Source organism: Hetaerina americana, unplaced genomic scaffold (assembly GCF_022747635.1).
Source record: "Hetaerina americana unplaced genomic scaffold, ioHetAmer1.1.p SCAF_7, whole genome shotgun sequence".
Lineage (NCBI taxonomy): Eukaryota > Metazoa > Arthropoda > Insecta > Odonata > Calopterygidae > Hetaerina > Hetaerina americana.
Genome location: NW_027287316.1, coordinates 78,075,080 through 78,094,671, shown reverse-complemented (window position 1 = coordinate 78,094,671; position 19,592 = coordinate 78,075,080). Strand labels below are relative to the sequence as shown.

At 39.5% G+C, this 19,592-nt stretch overlaps 1 non-coding gene across 1 annotated transcript; it reads left to right on the top strand.

The window, feature by feature from the left end:
• Positions 1–16,849: 16,849 nt before the first annotated feature.
• TRNAG-UCC (transfer RNA glycine (anticodon UCC)) lies at positions 16,850–16,921 on the top strand. Its single transcript has one exon. It is a non-coding gene; the product is annotated as a tRNA-Gly (tRNA).
• Positions 16,922–19,592: the final 2,671 nt, after the last annotated feature.

Genomic DNA, 19,592 nt, shown 5'->3' with positions numbered 1-19,592 from the left:
AGAACTTCCCGTGAATCGGGAAATGAATGAATTTGGAAAAACTAATGATTAGATTGAAGAAAATAGGAATAGATTTGGGGGACAGGAGGCTAATCCGCAATTTATACATGTCTCAGACTGCTCAGGTACGAGTGGGGAACGGGGAGACCGGTTGGGCAGTGTTAGGAAGAGGTGTAAGGCGATGAATGTTGCCCATTAACACTGCTGATTTTCTACCTGAATGCAAAGGAAATGATCAAAGAGGCATGGGAAGCACTAGAGGTAGAAATGAGAGTGGGCGGGGATATCGTACAATCAGTAAGGTTCGCTGATGACTGAGTTTTAGTTTGTCAGTCAGCGAAAGGGTTGCAAGCATTGCTGGGTGAATTGGAAATTAAGGGCGAAAGGTATGGGATGAGAATCAATATTAATAAAACAAAGGTTATGCGATTTTCTAGAAAGAGAAAGGCTAAGATAAACATTTAAATGGGAAGGGAAAAACTAGAGCGGGTGGAACAGTTTCCGTATGTCTATGTTTTGGTCTCTTATAGTTAAAGAGACAAATGGTGGCATTTTAAACCTGTCGATTTCGGCCACTGATCTCCATCTTATTTCTCTCGTGGACTGGATACCCCTTGTCGCAGAGTATCCACCGGGGAGGAGGACTCGGTGCGCCTTCGTGTCACGTCACAGAAAGGACTCAACCCCGGATTTATAATTCGTTTCCCTTGGGATCATAGTCGCAACTTCCTTCTCATCCAAGAAGAAAATTCTATCAGACTAGAGAATATGTGAGGAAGATTAAGAAATTGCGTATAATTTTCCCTTTTCTTAAATGCAATGCTCCTCACGTAAGAGAGAAATTTTCAGATGATGCAGTTAAATCTGAAAGAATAATGACCTCAGAGTGAAGTACATATTAGACGTCAGCTAGAAAGGTCGATGAGCAATTACACTACGAATTAATAATGTTGACCTGGCCAAAGATGGAACGTTTTTAATGAAAAAGCAGCAATCTGGACATAAATGTGCGTTCGCATAAGGATTAAAAAAAAGAAAAAAAGGCTGTAGAGGCTCTATCCTGCTTAACAGCACGCGGCAGGGGGCGTTTGGACGCCAGGCTTGGAGAGGTTTTTTAATGTGAAAACTAATCCTGTATACTTTAACTGTTCCCCCACCACACGCCTTTGCGCGCCTTCCAGGGTATTGTGCAAATGGATTCTCGACAGCGCGTACTTATTACTCCCGTATTAGTGCTCCCACTTTTACTGTTAACACGAATAGTGCGCGGGAAAAATAAAATCACTTAATTTATTACTTCGAAAGTCTAACCCTCGTATCGTGTGACATTTTTTAGTCCTTCCAATGTAATTAGGGAGCCTGATTATTTCTCCAATTGTTGGCCTTGTCAATGAAACAGGGGGTATTATTATATCACCAACGCGGGATGGAGGAATGTTAATGTTTTGCAAAATAAAAAAATATACTTTGTATTTATTCATTTTTATGTGAATTTTATTGTATGTTTGTGGAATTTATAACAATGGGAACCAAGGAGCTACCGCAACAATGCTGCCAATAACACATGTGTAGTTACCGGTATTCACAAAGCTATTAGCGTTGAAGTTGTGAAGAGCAATTACCTTTTCGGTCCGCTTCATCACTTGAGATAACATATAGTACTTTACAATTGCAATTGCTGTAATGGCGACGAGAAATACAGGTGGCGCTCTTTACGAGAAGCAGCGTTCGGGAGAAGAAAAAAGGGCTTTTGAAGATTATTTCTACTGCTTGACGCATGCCGAAAGGTGTCTCGATAGGCTTCCCAAACCCCTGCGCAAACAAGCGGGGAAGTGGATCAAATTCTTGATTCGAACTAAACCCCGCAGCGTAAATGAGATGAGAGTACGAAACGCACACTTCAACAACTTACATCTGGATATGTCTCAAGGGACACTGACGGGAATATACCTCACGAATCCCCCGAAAGCGCACCAGCCCCTCCCACCAGCACAGACCGGTACCCGCTTCAACTGGGAGGACACCCCGGTTGAGGAAAGTGAAGCCACCGAGGAATGCGCCTTTCAGACTCCTCAATGGGTGACGGAACTGATCGAAGGAGGCGAACCATCGCCTTCAGACCAGCCATGGGACCCCCAAGTGGGTCACACCTCCGGAGATGGGAGACTGTATGTTGCCACGAGAGCTCTTCCACAGCAGCCGGGAGCATATGGATTCGTGAGCATGTCAGGAGGTGACGCTGTTGACATGCGAAGAATAAGGGGTCCTTCGACAATCCAAGACAGAGGAGGAGAGGACCAGTGGAGATATGCCACGGGTCGAGAGCCATGCCGCAGAGAACAGAACCCGATTCACTGGCAGCAAGCGAGGGCTAGAGCGACACAACATCAATGCATCCCCACTAGACGAGACATTATTCTACGAACAAAGGAAAGACTTCAGGCTGATTGCAACACTGAGATCAACCAGAGACTGGCCTACGTGAGAGAGAATATCGAGCAAGATTTGAGCCGTGCTCAAAGGAAGCATCAATTTGTTCGGTGGTCATTTGATATGGCGATGAGGGCAAGGGAACAGGCTATTGAAGAGAACGAAAGAGCACGGGCGAGAACTGTTGACGGACTTTTGATTAAGCTGGATGCACTTGAACGGCGAAATGTGTTCCTCTCACATTCAATTGAGCAAGGAATGCGACAATTGCACGAGACTAGAGAATACGTGAGGGACATTAAGATAATGCGCGCAAAACAATTGAAGGAACTCAATGATGAACTACGCATGAAGCAGATGTATCTCGCTGATTTGACAAAATACTACGAAGAGAATTACCTGGGTACTCTCGAATTCACTGGCGATTATGCATATGAAGAACAATTCTAATTATCGATTAATTCTGTAAATAATTTGTATTTTGTTTATTTTATCAATATATATTGAGCAATGTATTTCATTGTTAGTTATTAAGATTGATCCCGATTGATTTGAATAAAAAATTCTTATAAATGAAATCATTTGAATTTTAATTTCAAAGTTGGAATTATAACAATTAGATTTCATATATTTAGCACCCTGCAAGCCATGGATAGGGTGGTTGGAGTAATTATTTTTTAACCAATGGAATGGTTGTACTATTAGTTATTTGTTATGTTCGATTCAATCATCATCACGCCTGAAAATACTCAACCACCAAATAACTTGGTTATAATGAATATAATTTCCGTGCATCTGGAATGTTGCCTTCCGTTCAACCAAGACCCCAGCTGCATTCGAGGAAGATAACTTTCAACAAATGAAATATGTAATCTTAAAAGGTTCTAGAAAAATTTACTGATTATTGGCTAATCTTGGATGAAATATTAGCAATACGAATTCCTCCCCCAGTCATTATTATGATAAAAAAAACAACGATGGGTTGAATGCAAGCGGAAATTATTTATTTTTCAATATTGGTTAATGGGATCGTACATTTAATATGCCTCAAGTATGTAATGCGAAGGCAGAGAGCAATTCATCTTAATGTTAATTCTAAAGGAAAGTGTTCAACATTACAGAATAATATGTCTTAATTAATTCAATTACCTTGTGTTGATGTGAATTCGGCCATCCAACCACACTGCTACCTTATTTGAAACTATGTAGCATTCTGGTGAATATTACATGCTTTGGCATTTGTTTCATGTCACACGTGGACATGCCTGCAGTTAGGAATACCTCAGGCATTTGTTACTGTTTAGCCAATCTGAAAATAACATTTTCCAAGGTCTACAAAATGTCAATTCGTTCTAGCAGTGTCATTGTAGCTTTGGATAATGATCATCCTTAAGTTCAGGTTTAATTACATTTCCATTTACAAAAGAGCAAGAAATGAAATAATTAGTTCTTTTTAACTCAAATAAATTCTGGTTGTGTTAAAGTTATGGCAACTTTCATGATTTAAAATAGATGATAAATACACATTACACAATTATATGTTCGGAGTGGAAACCAATAATAAATCGAAAGATAAAGAAGGAAGTTCTGGTATAATCCTTCCAGTCTTGCATTTCCTCATTGGCCTGACTTTCTTCCCTCACTTGCATTTTTTAGTAAACCTTGTATTTTTCCAATGATCGGCCTTTCTAATGTTTATAACTGGTCTACAATTACAGTTGTGTGTGCTAGGGATTCGCTTAAATAGTGGAATTTAGTCTAACTGCTGAGTCTTTACGCTATCCCGTCGCACTTTTAGAAATATGGTCTTGTTGTGAATAACCTTTTTTTACCGTATGCCCTCTACATTTTATTGACAATTGTGTCTCCATCAGTTTCTTCTCCATATTTTTCTCATTTAAATTATTTCAAATATTAGAATAAGGGATTTTAATGAATTATTTAAACACCATCGTTTCAATGTTTTATATTTCTTCAATTTCCCTTGTATTAAGAAAAGTCCCATTTAAATTGAGGACCATTTGCAATTTTTTTATTTGGTTCACTTTTTCCGCTGGAGTTCGTTAAAATATCCTTATGTTGCGTACTTTCCTTGACGATTAGATGGACCACAGATATAGCTTTGCATCCCTTATTTGTCGCATTTTCAGAAAGTATGGCAAATTATTAACCCGCAAATACTGGACGGGTCGTTTCAAAACATTTATTAATTCTTCTCAGCATTAGTGGTGAGATATTTTTTTGCCTTTAAGGTTCCAATCCAAATTCTAGTCATTTATGCCAAGAAACACAGCTGAAAAGGATTATTGATAAATCATCACCTAGCCTTACACCTTTGATTATTTTAAAGGTTTGCATTATGCGTCTTTGAATTGTAATTTTGATGTGGCGTACATTACAGTTTCACGGATTAGGGGTCCTAATTTAATTTTAACCGCAAACTCTCATGTTATTTTTGCCAATATTTTCAATTTCAACAAAATTAAACGCTTTTTTTTAATTCTATATTTTTTTAGAAAAATAAAGGCTGGTCAATCAGCCTGTCTTTTCATATCAGAGTAACAATTTAAATAAGTTTAGTGTATTACATACTATACTCGTCCACAGTGAAAAGATTCAGAAGCGCCATTGATACAACAAGATAATGCACAAAATTCGTTTATTTTGTGTTTATTGTATTTTATGTATTTTGTCTACTTTTTTTACACGGTGTTTGCAGGTTTTAAACCCACCCTTATGCTTTGTAGGCGTTTTCCCACCTGGGTTTTAACTAGTCATCATATCTGAACTCACTGGGTTTAACCCACAAATTACCTCTTGTGCCCATTTCTTTTACTATTTATTAGCACTTTATCATTGTTTCCTTTTTTTCTGATATCACCTCATATTTTTTCCACTGTTATTACTATTTTTATGTCCTTAACGAAGGGTGAACTTAAAAAATGGACCTTATTGTCTCAATTTCTCCCAAATAAAACTGTTTATTTATCTCTCTATATATTTTGATGTATTTCACTGTTTATTTCGATAAAAACTTTTGCATTCTTTAGTAAACCTTGTATTTTTCTAATGATCTGTCTTTCTAGGGTTTCTCACTACAAAAAAAATATTCTTGAGCGCTGCTTCGCTTAAATAGAGGCATTTAGTCTTTACTGCTGAATTTTTACGCTATCTTGTCGCACTTTTAGAAATATGCTCTTGTTGTAAATAACATTTTGTGTAACGTTTTTGATTTATGGACAATTGTGTTTGAAGCAGCTTATTCTCTATATTCTTCTCGTTCAACTTATCTGAAATATTATACGCAATTCGGATATCGGAAAAATGCCTCCCTCGTAATATACGATCAGCGGAGAATGGAATTTACTGATTGAAACAATGAATGAATATCAAGCGTCAGCAGTGTAACGGTCACCATGGTTGCTTTCCAAGCACTTGATCCGGGTTCTGTTCCCGGTCGACGTATTGGTTTTTTTTCAGTTAGTTAGTTTTCACCGACTGTATTCATCCGTCATTTATTGTCTACTTTAATTTGAATCTGCATAAAATTGTATGCTGTCTACGCCATCATGTAAGTTCGATTTTCGGCAGGGGCTCAATTTTCGAAAGTACTCTCATATTTAAACGTGATATGAAAATCGAAAATATTCCCTCCTGACGAACTCCGAGGATTTGGAGTGTCTTCGAATCTAAGCGAGAGGCACTTACGTACGTATTAGATACGAAGGGCTTCTTAAAAAGGAGTTAGATGTAGCAACTCGGATAAATAATAAGATCTGAGCAAAGGGCGGTTCAGTGTTCTACTGCTAGTCAACGGGAATTAAAAGAGGCTGGAAGTAACACTTCGTGGTTTGACACTACGAACGCGATAATTGTTAATGAAACAAGCAGCGGACGTCTGATTACTTGCACAGGCGATAAATATCGCTAACTCGTCGAAGAGATCATTGAAAATGCCCGGCAAATCACTCAAAAGAGCATCGAAAAATGTATTGGAATATCAAAGGAACGTATCGGCATCCTTATTGCACAATACGGCTCGGCCAATACTATTGCACCATGACAACGTTCGTCCACACACCTCGTGCGCAACTGGAGAGGCTCCGCGAATCCTGAAATTCAGAACGATTCCAATCCTTCCTTATTCCCTTGATTTTGAGCCTTGTTATCAATACTTCCCATCAAGAGACACCTCTTGGGTAATAATGACACCTCGGACGATAACAGCACACTGTGTAACTCGCATTGACATAATCCTAGAACACGTCTCCATACTTCCGCTTCTCAAAGTACACTGGATGAATTTGAGGAGGTCAAACATTCTCAAGGTTATTGATGGGGAATGTTACTTCCACATGCTCCCAAGAATGTTTCTGAAGGGTATCGTGTTGGTGGTATACACTCTGTGTGCCTTAGTTTTCAACGTACTTTTGTAGTACCAAATTAAGAAGTAATGCTCACCTTTTTAACCATGGCTAAATGGCCGTCATAGTTGCATTCCAAGTATATTCGGGTTCGATTCTCTGCCGACGCATGGAATTTAATGATTGATACGATGTAGGTGTATAACCCGTCAATGGTGTAATTGTCAGCGCAATTACCTCCCAAGCAGTTAATCTGGATGGCGTGGCGTTGTTATTTGTAGCATTTGCATTGTCGCTTTCGCTTCCATGCAATGGTTCTCGACTATCTTAATGAATGCAGCAGTCCGCCCCATTTAATCGCTGGAACCCACGCAAGATCGCTTTCCTGTAACGTCATAGCATTGGCAGAAGAAGAGCCTTTCTTGCAATATATGATGCGCAGTTCATGAAATTTGGTGGTTGATGCGGAGTCATTGTGCATGGCGTCCGTGGTGTAATGGTCAGCATTTGGTGCTTTTAGCTCGAAAGAGTACTCACGTCGGTAATAATTATTCAGTGGCATGAACTGATACCCTTATATCTAATGTAGAATATTTTAGTAAATTTTGGAAAGAAAATAAAGTTAGAATGACGCATATAACATGTTTAGGCCGCTCTGTATTCGTTACCATCGTCAAAAGGTGCCCATATTTCTTAGTCTTCAGTAATAAAATATTAAATAACAAATTTAAAAATGCATACATGCTGGGGGAAGACTCGATTGAAAACAAGAGGTCTCTAACCTAATGAATTAGTTATTTGTAATACGAAAGAGGGGAATAAATATGAGCCACTACCATTTATACGACAGGCCTTCACAATATCACGAATATTGCATTCAGAATTGAAAAGGAATAAGGGGAAATTCTACTATCCCATGGACATGGAACACAAAGTCCCCGCCCCTAAAGTCGGGGAATTTTACACCGTTGTAGGTAGCGGAGGCCATAAGCTGCAGAAAGAGGCGAGGGATGGAAGGAAAACCTTGAAGGCAAACAAAAAAGGGTAGGGAACACCATAAAGAGCACCACATTATTTAATGACATTCTGATGACGTCAAGCGGGATGGGTATTGATAAGAAAACACATGAGCTTAGTGGAAGAGCATGCATTTAAGTAGATCTATTTATTTTTAGACGCTGAGGGTGGCAAGTGGAGTTTTTGCTATCTATTACCCCACTGCAGATATCTTGGATTGTCCGTGGAAAGAAAGAATCCTTGAGTTGGGTAGCTCTGGCATTGTTTTCCGAAATTTTATTTGCAATTTTTATATGCTTGCCCGCATACTTTACCAATGTGGGTGCCCCAGGTTAAGTCCTTAGTGACTGTAACACCTAGGTATCGTATCGACTATTTCTAGGTCAACTGCAAGTAGCTTGTAACAAAATCCCGTTGACCCCGCTTTAAAGAAATATACCACCGAACATTTGTTATGGTTTAATGGCGATCCCCATTTTGTGCGCTATTTCGAAATCCGATCCAGATCCTTTACTATTATTAAACGATCCGCATCCCCAGATATCTCCCCGTGAATCACCCTGTCATCCGTGAACATCATAATCTTACTTTTCACTTGGCGGGTGAAATTGTTGGCAAAAATGAAGACATTATAATTCCGCCCTTGGCCTTCCCCTTAGATTATTTTATCTACTATTCCTCCGATTGTGGCACCAATTGGGTTATTCTAGTTCTCCGGTTGCATATCTTGCCTCAGCTGATGTTCCCAAACTGTTTCACTCTTCTACTTGTGTTTTTCCTTCGACATAATGTAACGAGAAAGTTAATGAGAGGTGTTATCTTGCTCTAGTTAGACCTCATTTGGAAAATGCCGCAAGTATTTGGGATCCTTGGGAGAAAATTTTGCAAAAAGAATTAGATAAAGTGCATAGGAAATCCCCTAGATTCGTTAAACATTGTTATGATAAGAACACAACTGTGACAGGTCTCTGGGGGGATTTAGGCTTGGGAACCATTTGGAGTATGGAGGGAACACCCGAGGCTTCAACTTTTAGAAAGGTTCAGAACAAACGAGTTCAACGATGACACCGAAGGAATTATAAAGGCCCAACACTACTTTTTATTATTTTATTCTTCCTCTATTTTGGACATTTTTCATATTAAGATCTTATATGAGCCTGATATTCCTTTTGCGGAAACGTATTCTTTGCATTATGAAGGAATCCTAGGCAAAGAAAATTTGAATTTGTATGGCTGATAATAAGTGAAATTCCTAAGCATACAATTACACTCACTAAATAAAAAAACCTATTTTACGAAAATATAACAGGCAATGTTTCGTAATTAGGGCTAATAGGTGGACATTCAAAACGCAGTTAACTATGGGCGTGGCAGTCATCGGAATACTGACGGCTGATAATTTCCTCAGCGGTGATTTGACATTTGGAAAATATGACTCCCATTCCAATAAAAAAGAACGATACATCTCCTCAATCCAAATTCAACGAATGCGAGGTGTTGACTTTGTTTGAACTCTACCGCCTCAAAGTCATTGCAATGGTTTTGAATTTCAGCATAAAATAATTCTAAGATTTTCTTTTTTCCCAGAGGTCATAAAATAGATGAAATGGAAGGGGAGAGTGCGTCGGATAGCCTTTCTCGCGGACGCTCCGGTGACCTAGCCAGTGACCCATCTAGTGCTGTCGCTCTGTGGACCATTAGGAACCTATCGACAATCCAATGTTTATTGCTTCGAATGTCAGTAACTCCGGCGAGGCAAAAAAATTATTCATTCGCCCAGCACAGCTTCAATGATTGAGTGAAATTTCACATTGGATACGTGCATTAACACATTCGCATAAATGCCAACACGACGGAATAAGTGCTATATAAATTTGGCAGGCTATTTAGATTGGTTGGCAACTCTTCTTTTGGGATTAGGTATATGGACCAGACGTAGCAGCTGGTTGAGGAAATATGTGTTTATTAAGAGATTGAGAGCCAATCCCCCCTTGTACCTAGCGGTGACCTGTTGTGTTCTGGGCATGGACAGCACGATTTGACCGCTTCTTGCTCCGCATCGAATGAGATGAGAGGGAGAGGTCGTTCATCGGTTGCCATTTCATTCCTTGTCATTTGGAATGCTTCCTCCTCGAATCTCAGTTTGGTTGATACGAATAATTTCCCGTGCCTACCTCGGGTAGAAAAAGAAAAACCCAAAGTGAATTTGAGGAAAATAATTTCCAACCAATATAACATGCAATATTAAATTGTTTTGAAAAATGTCCTCCGCATATTGCCATTCTATGCGTACTATCACCCATCGTTTACGCCTCGGTAGTTTTCTTAACATGTAGGAGAATTTATCAACCTCTTAATTTCTGAAATTCGTCCCTGTTACATCCAAAATCAGCGTTCAATATTCATGTGAATAGCATTGTGGTGGGTAATAAACAGCTTTAAATACAATCACCTCTAAAATTTTAATTTTTCATTTCTACAGCCATTGATAAATTAATATTTAAGGAGTACTATTTCTAAGTTCAATTCGTAGTATCATTGAAGAAGGAACCTGGCCGGAAGACTTTGTGAGATCAGTTTCCCAGAACTTCCCGTGAATCGGGAAATGAATGAATTTGGAAAAACTAATGATTAGATTGAAGAAAATAGGAATAGATTTGAGGGACAGGAGGCTAATCCGCAATTTATACATGTCTCAGACTGCTCAGGTACGAGTGGGGAACGGGGAGACCGGTTGGGCAGTGTTAGGAAGAGGTGTAAGGCGATGAATGTTGCCCATTAACACTGCTGATTTTCTACCTGAATGCAAAGGAAATTATCAAAGAGGCATGGGAAGCACTAGAGGTAGAAATGAGAGTGGGCGGGGATTTCGTACAATCAGTAAGGTTCGCTGATGACTGAGTTTTAGTTTGTCAGTCAGCGAAAGGGTTGCAAGCATTGCTGGGTGAATTGGAAATTAAGGGCGAAAGGTATGAGATGAGAATCAATATTAATAAAACAAAGGTTATGCGATTTTCTAGAAAGAGAAAGGCTAAGATAAACATTTAAATGGGAAGGGAAAAACTAGAGCGGGTGGAACAGTTTCCGTATGTCTATGTTTTGGTCTCTTATAGTTAAAGAGACAAATGGTGGCATTTTAAACCTGTCGATTTCGGCCACTGATCTCCATCTTATTTCTCTCGTGGACTGGATACCCCTTGTCGCAGAGTATCCACCGGGGAGGAGGACTCGGTGCGCCTTCGTGTCACGTCACAGAAAGGACTCAACCCCGGATTTATAATTCGTTTCCCTTGGGATCATAGTCGCAACTTCCTTCTCATCCAAGAAGAAAATTCTATCAGACTAGAGAATATGTGAGGAAGATTAAGAAATTGCGTATAATTTTCCCTTTTCTTAAATGCAATGCTCCTCACGTAAGAGAGAAATTTTCAGATGATGCAGTTAAATCTGAAAGAATAATGACCTCAGAGTGAAGTACATATTAGACGTCAGCTAGAAAGGTCGATGAGCAATTACACTACGAATTAATAATGTTGACCTGGCCAAAGATGGAACGTTTTTAATGAAAAAGCAGCAATCTGGACATAAATGTGCGTTCGCATAAGGATTAAAAAAAAGAAAAAAAGGCTGTAGAGGCTCTATCCTGCTTAACAGCACGCGGCAGGGGGCGTTTGGACGCCAGGCTTGGAGAGGTTTTTTAATGTGAAAACTAATCCTGTATACTTTAACTGTTCCCCCACCACACGCCTTTGCGCGCCTTCCAGGGTATTGTGCAAATGGATTCTCGACAGCGCGTACTTATTACTCCCGTATTAGTGCTCCCACTTTTACTGTTAACACGAATAGTGCGCGGGAAAAATAAAATCACTTAATTTATTACTTCGAAAGTCTAACCCTCGTATCGTGTGACATTTTTTAGTCCTTCCAATGTAATTAGGGAGCCTGATTATTTCTCCAATTGTTGGCCTTGTCAATGAAACAGGGGGTATTATTATATCACCAACGCGGGATGGAGGAATGTTAATGTTTTGCAAAATAAAAAAATATACTTTGTATTTATTCATTTTTATGTGAATTTTATTGTATGTTTGTGGAATTTATAACAATGGGAACCAAGGAGCTACCGCAACAATGCTGCCAATAACACATGTGTAGTTACCGGTATTCACAAAGCTATTAGCGTTGAAGTTGTGAAGAGCAATTACCTTTTCGGTCCGCTTCATCACTTGAGATAACATATAGTACTTTACAATTGCAATTGCTGTAATGGCGACGAGAAATACAGGTGGCGCTCTTTACGAGAAGCAGCGTTCGGGAGAAGAAAAAAGGGCTTTTGAAGATTATTTCTACTGCTTGACGCATGCCGAAAGGTGTCTCGATAGGCTTCCCAAACCCCTGCGCAAACAAGCGGGGAAGTGGATCAAATTCTTGATTCGAACTAAACCCCGCAGCGTAAATGAGATGAGAGTACGAAACGCACACTTCAACAACTTACTTCTGGATATGTCTCAAGGGACACTGACGGGAATATACCTCACGAATCCCCCGAAAGCGCACCAGCCCCTCCCACCAGCACAGACCGGTACCCGCTTCAACTGGGAGGACACCCCGGTTGAGGAAAGTGAAGCCACCGAGGAATGCGCCTTTCAGACTCCTCAATGGGTGACGGAACTGATCGAAGGAGGCGAACCATCGCCTTCAGACCAGCCATGGGACCCCCAAGTGGGTCACACCTCCGGAGATGGGAGACTGTATGTTGCCACGAGAGCTCTTCCACAGCAGCCGGGAGCATATGGATTCGTGAGCATGTCAGGAGGTGACGCTGTTGACATGCGAAGAATAAGGGGTCCTTCGACAATCCAAGACAGAGGAGGAGAGGACCAGTGGAGATATGCCACGGGTCGAGAGCCATGCCGCAGAGAACAGAACCCGATTCACTGGCAGCAAGCGAGGGCTAGAGCGACACAACATCAATGCATCCCCACTAGACGAGACATTATTCTACGAACAAAGGAAAGACTTCAGGCTGATTGCAACACTGAGATCAACCAGAGACTGGCCTACGTGAGAGAGAATATCGAGCAAGATTTGAGCCGTGCTCAAAGGAAGCATCAATTTGCTCGGTGGTCATGTGACATGGCGATGAGGGCAAGGGAACAGGCGATTGAAGAGAACGAAAGAGCACGGGCGAGAACTGTTGACGGACTTTTGATTAAGCTGGATGCACTTGAACGGCGAAATGTGTTCCTCTCACATTCAATTGAGCAAGGAATGCGACAATTGCACGAGACTAGAGAATACGTGAGGGACATTAAGATAATGCGCGCAAAACAATTGAAGGAACTCAATGATGAACTACGCATGAAGCAGATGTATCTCGCTGATTTGACAAAATACTACGAAGAGAATTACCTGGGTACTCCCGAATTCACTGGCGATTATGCATATGAAGAACGATTCTAATTATCGATTAATTCTGTAAATAATTTGTATTTTGTTTATTTTATCAATATATATATTGAGCAATGTATTTCATTGTTAGTTATTAAGGTTGATCCCGATTGATTTGAATAAAAAATTCTTATAAATGAAATCATTTGAATTTTAATTTCAAAGTTGGAATTATAACAATTAGATTTCATATATTTAGCACCCTGCAAGCCATGGATAGGGTGGTTGGAGTAATTATTTTTTAACCAATGGAATGGTTGTACTATTAGTTATTTGTTATGTTCGATTCAATCATCATCACGCCTGAAAATACTCAACCACCAAATAACTTGGTTTTCATGAATATAATTTCCGTGCATCTGGAATGTTGCCTTCCGTTCAACCAAGACCCCAGCTGCATTCGAGGAAGATAACTTTCAACAAATGAAATATGTAATCTTAAAAGGTTCTAGAAAAATTTAATGAATATTGGCTAATCTTGGATGAAATATTAGCAATACGAATTCCTCCCCCAGTCATTATTATGATAAAAAAAACAACGATGGGTTGAATGCAAGCGGAAATTATTTATTTTTCAATATTGGTTAATGGGATCGTACATTTAATATGCCTCAAGTATGTAATGCGAAGGCAGAGAGCAATTCACCTTAATGTTAATTCTAAAGGAAAGTGTTCAACATTACAGAATAATATGTCTTAATTAATTCAATTACCTTGTGTTGATGTGAATTCGGCCATCCAACCACACTGCTACCTTATTTGAAACTATGTAGCATTCTGGTGAATATTACATGCTTTGGCATTTGTTTCATGTCACCCGTGGACATGCCTGCAGTTAGGAATACCTCAGGCATTTGTTACTGTTTAGCCAATCTGAAAATAACATTTTCCAAGGTCTACAAAATGTCAATTCGTTCTAGCAGTGTCATTGTAGCTTTGGATAATGATCATCCTTAAGTTCAGGTTTAATTACATTTCCATTTACAAAAGAGCAAGAAATGAAATAATTAGTTCTTTTCAACTCAAATAAATTCTGGTTGTGTTAAAGTAATGGCAACTTTCATGATTTAAAATAGATGATAAATACACATTACACAATTATATGTTCGGAGTGGAAACCAATAATAAATCGAAAGATAAAGAAGGAAGTTCTGGTATAATCCTTCCAGTCTTGCATTTCCTCATTGGCCTGACTTTCTTCCCTCACTTGCATTTTTTAGTAAACCTTGTATTTTTCCAATGATCGGCCTTTCTAGTGTTTATAACTGGTCTACATTTACAGTTTTGTGTGCTAGGGATTCGCTTAAATAGAGGAATTTAGTCTAACTGCTGAGTCTTTACGCTATCCCGTCGCACTTTTAGAAATATGGTCTTGTTGTAAATAACCTTTTTTTACCGTATGCCCTCTACATTTTATTGACAATTGTGTCTCCATCAGTTTCTTTTCTATATTTTTCTCTTTTAAATTATTTCAAATATAAAATTAAGTGATTTCAAAGAATTATTTACCACACCATCGTTTCAATGTTTTATCTTTCTTCAATTTCCCTTGTATTAAAAAATGTTCAATTTAAATTGAGGACCATTTGCAATTTAGTTATTGGATTCACTTTTTCCGCTGGAGTTCGTTAAAATATCCTTATGTTGCGTACTTTCCTTGACGATTAGATGGACCACAGATATAGCTTTGCATCCCTTATTTGTCGCATTTTCAGAAAGTATGGCAAATTATTAACCCGCAAATACTGGACGGGTCGTTTCAAAACATTTATTAATTCTTCTCAGCATTAGTGGTGAGATATTTTTTTGCCTTTAAGGTTCCAATCCAAATTCTAGTCATTTATGCCAAGACACAGCTGAAAAGGATTATTGATAAATCATCACCTAGCCTTACACCTTTGATTATTTTAAAGGTTTGCATAATGCGTCCTTGAATTGTAATTTTGATGTGGCGTACATTACAGTTTCACGGATTAGGGGTCCTAATTTAATTTTAACCGCAAACTCTCATGTTATTTTTGCCAATATTTTCAATTTCAACAAAATTAAACGCTTTTTTTTAATTCTAAATTTTTTTAGAAAAATAAAGGCTGGTCAATCAGCCTGTCTATTCATATCAGAGTAACAATTTAAATAAGTTTAGTGTATTACATACTATACTCGTCCACAGTGAAAAGATTCAGAAGCGTCAATGCTGCAACAAGATTATGCACAAAATTCGTTATGTTTTGTGTTTATTGTATTTTATGTATGTTGTTTACTTTTTTAACACGGTGTTCGTAGGTTTTAAACCCACCCTTATGCTTTGTAGGCGTTTTCCCACCTGGGTTTTTACTAGAGTCATCATATCTGAACTCACTGGGTTTAACCCACAAAATTACCTCTGGGTCCCATTTCTTTTACTATTTATTAGCACTTTATCATTGTTTCCTTTTTTTCTGATATCACCTTTAATTTTTCCACTGTTATTACTATTTTTATGTCCTTAACGAAGGGTGAACTTAAAAAATGGACCTTATTGTCTCAATTTCTCCCAAATAAAACTGTTTATTTATCTCTCTATATATTTTGATGTATTTCACTGTTTATTTCGATAAAAACTTTTGCATTGTTTAGTAAACCTTGTATTTTTCTAATTATCTGTCTTTCCAGTGTTTATCACTACAAAAAAAATTATTCTAGAGCGCTAGGCATTCGCTTAAATTAAGGCATTTAGTCTTTACTGCTGAATTTTTACGCTATCTTGTCGCACTTTTAGAAATATGCTCTTGTTGTAAATTACATTTTTTATAACGTTTTTTATTTATGGACAATTGTGTTTGAAGCAGTTTCTTCTCTATATTCTTCTCGTTCAACTTATCTGAATTATTATACGCAATTCGGATATCGGAAAAATGCCTCCCTCGTAATATACGATCAGCGGAGAATGGAATTTACTGATTGAAACAATGAATGAATATCAAGCGTCAGCAGTGTAACGGTCACCATGGTTGCTTTCCAAGCACTTGATCCGGGTTCTGTTCCCGGTCGACGTATTGGTTTTTTTTTCAGTTAGTTAGTTTTCACCGACTGTTTTCATCCGTCATTTAATGTCTACTTTAATTTGAATCTGCATAAAATTGTATGCTGTCTACGCCATCATGTAAGTTCGATTTTCGGCAGGGGCTCAATTTTACTCAACAAGCTAAGAAGTAATGCTCACCTTTTTAAACATGGCTAAATGGCCGTCATAGTTGCATTCCAAGTATATTCGGGTTCGATTCTCTGCCGACGCATTGAATTAAATGATTGATGCGATGTAGGTGTATAACCCGTCAATGGTGTAATTGTCAGCGTAATTGCCTCCCAAGCAGTTGATCCGGGTGGCGTGGCATTGCTATTTGTAGCATATGCATCGTCGCTTTCGTTTCCATGCAATGGTTCTCGACTATCATAATGAATGGAGCAGTCCGCCCTAATCAAACGCTGGAACCCACGCAAGATCGCTTTCCTGGAACGTCATAGCATTTGCAGAAGAAAAGCCTCTCTCGCAATGTATGATGCGCAGTTCGTGAAATGTAATGGTTGATGCGGATGTATTTTACATGGCGTCGGTGGTGTAATGGTCAGCATAGTTGCCTTCCAAGCAGTTGATCCGGGTTCGATTCCCGGCCGACGCACTCTTTTTTTCCTGTATAGTATATATAGTATTTTCCACGCTCCGTCGTTTCGCATAGCATTTGCATCTTCCTCAGACCTACGCGCGATCCATTATTTCCACTTAAAAGAATTTGATACTGCATAAACTTGTATCGTTATTACTCCGCCTTGTTATTCATATTTTGGTGCTTTTAGCTCGAAAGAGTACTCACATTTGTAATAATTATTAAATGAAATGGAGTGATACCCTTATATCTAATGCAGAATATTTTAGTAAATTTTGGAAAGAAAATGAAGTTAGAATGACGCATATAACATGTGTAGGCCGCTCTGTATTCGTTACCATCGTCAAAGGTGTTTCTATTTCTTAGTCTTCAATAATAAAATTTTAAATAACAAATGCGGACATGCATACATGCTTGGGGAGGACTCGATTGAAAATAAGAGGTAACTAACCTAATGAATTAGTTATTGGTTATGCGAAAGAGGGGAATAAATATAAGCCACAACCATTTATACGACAGGCCTTGACGATATCAGGAATATTGCATTCAGAATTGAAAAGGAATAAGGGGAAATTCTACTATCCCATGGACATGGAACACACAGTCCCCGCCCCAAAAGTCGGGGAATTCAACACCATTGTAGGTAGTGGAGGCCATAAGATGCAGAAAAAGACGAGGGATGGAAGGAGAACCTTGAAGGCAAACAAAAAAGGGTAAGGAATACCGTAATGAGCACTCCATTATTTAATGACATTCTGATGCCGTCAAGTGGGATGGATATTGATAAGAAAACACATGAGGTTAGTGGAAGCGAATGCATTTGAGTGAAACTAACTATCCCCAAGACGCTGAGGGTGGCAAGTGGAATTTTTTCTATCTATAACCCTACTGTCGATATCTTGTATTGTCCGTGGGAAGAAGGAATCCTTGAGTTGGCTAGTTCTGGCATCTATTTCCCGAATATTATATACGTGATCCAAGTGACCAATGCATGTTGGAGTGCGAATTAGTCCTCTGTGCTGAAACATGCGGATCTGAATTTATTTAATAATTTCAATCGTGCATTGAATCGTCTCTCTTCTAATTATTCCCACCCCAACTCCATAAGCATTTCGGTGACGCTTTGCGTTTCATCGCAAGAGTTTTTAACGAATCGGGCTGCCCGGCATTGAACCTTCTAAATTTCCCGAATGAGGCATGTTTCACTCGGATCCCATACGCTACATGCGTATTCTAAATGAGGCCTCACAAGAGCGTGGTAAGAGCATTCCTTGACCTTGTAGTCACTTCTACCAACAATGCGTCTCATAAATAGCAATTTTTATATGCTTGCCCGCATACTTTACGTATGTGGGTGCCCCAAGTTAAGTCCTTAGTGATTGTAACACCTAGGTACCGAATCAACTATTTCTAGGTCAACTGCAAGTAGTTTGTAAAAAAATCCCGTTGACCCCGCTTTAAAGAAATACACCACTGAACATTTATTATGGTTTAATGGCGATCCCCATTTTGCTCACTATTTCGAAATCAGATCAATATCCTTTACTACAGGGTTCGTCCGGAAAATAAGGGTACTGAGCTCAGGAAAAAAATGTATTACACTTTTACATATCTTAAGCTAATATTCCTCAAAATAGGACCCTTGTGAGTCGATACACTTGTTCCAGCGGCGTTCCCATTCCTGGAACGCTCCCGCGAAGGCATCATCGGGAACCTCTCGAAGACACGTCGTCACGGCCTCTTTGACGGCGTCCAAAGTCCCGTATCGCGTTCCTTTCAAACTCCTCTTTATCTTCGGGAACAGAAAGAAGTCCGGAAGAAGTCTCTAAAAAATGTGGATCATTTTTGCAGTGATCCGCAAGTTGTGTCGCGATTTCCAAACGATTGAGTCTTGGATCATCACTGAGCACTTTCGGCACCAACTTTGCACAAATTTTTCGCATCTGTAATTGCTCCCTAATAATCTCGTGCACTATTGTTTTTGGCACATTACACTGCTCTGCTATCATCCGAACATCCACTAAGACGACGATCAGAGTTCAGTACATCGCCAACTTTTCGCACATTTTCGTCGGTTAGTGTCGTTGATGGGCGTCCAGGCCGTGGTTCGTCGTCGACCTCTTCTTTGCCCTCCACGAACATCTTGTGCCACCGAAAGATCATGTTTCTGGACATGGTTGACTCCCCGTAAGCCTGGTTAATCATACCGACAGTTTCGGTAGACGATTTCCCAAGCTTTACCGCAAATTTGATGGAATAACGCTGCTCCAAAAACTTCGGCATCGCGTTCCGTGACGTGGGTCGAGCGTGGAGGTTCGCGTTAACAGAGCTCCTCACTACACCACAGCTCAGAGCCGACTGCCTTTTTCAGCGTCGCTTGCCAACATACCCCCCTCCAATCGCAGCCCGTCAGAGCGGTGCTGGGCGCGCCTGGTGCGGCGCGCCCAGCCCAGGAGTCAGTACACTTATTTTCCGGACGAAGCCTGTATTATTAAACGATCCGCATCCCCAGATATCTCCCCGTGAATCACCCTGTCATCCGTGAACATCATAATCTTACTTTTCACTTGGCGGGTGAAATAGTCGGCAAAATTAAAGACACTATAATTCCGCCCTTGGCCTTCCCCTTAGATTATTTTATCTACGATTCCTTCGATTGTGACCCCAATTGGGTTATTCTAGTTCT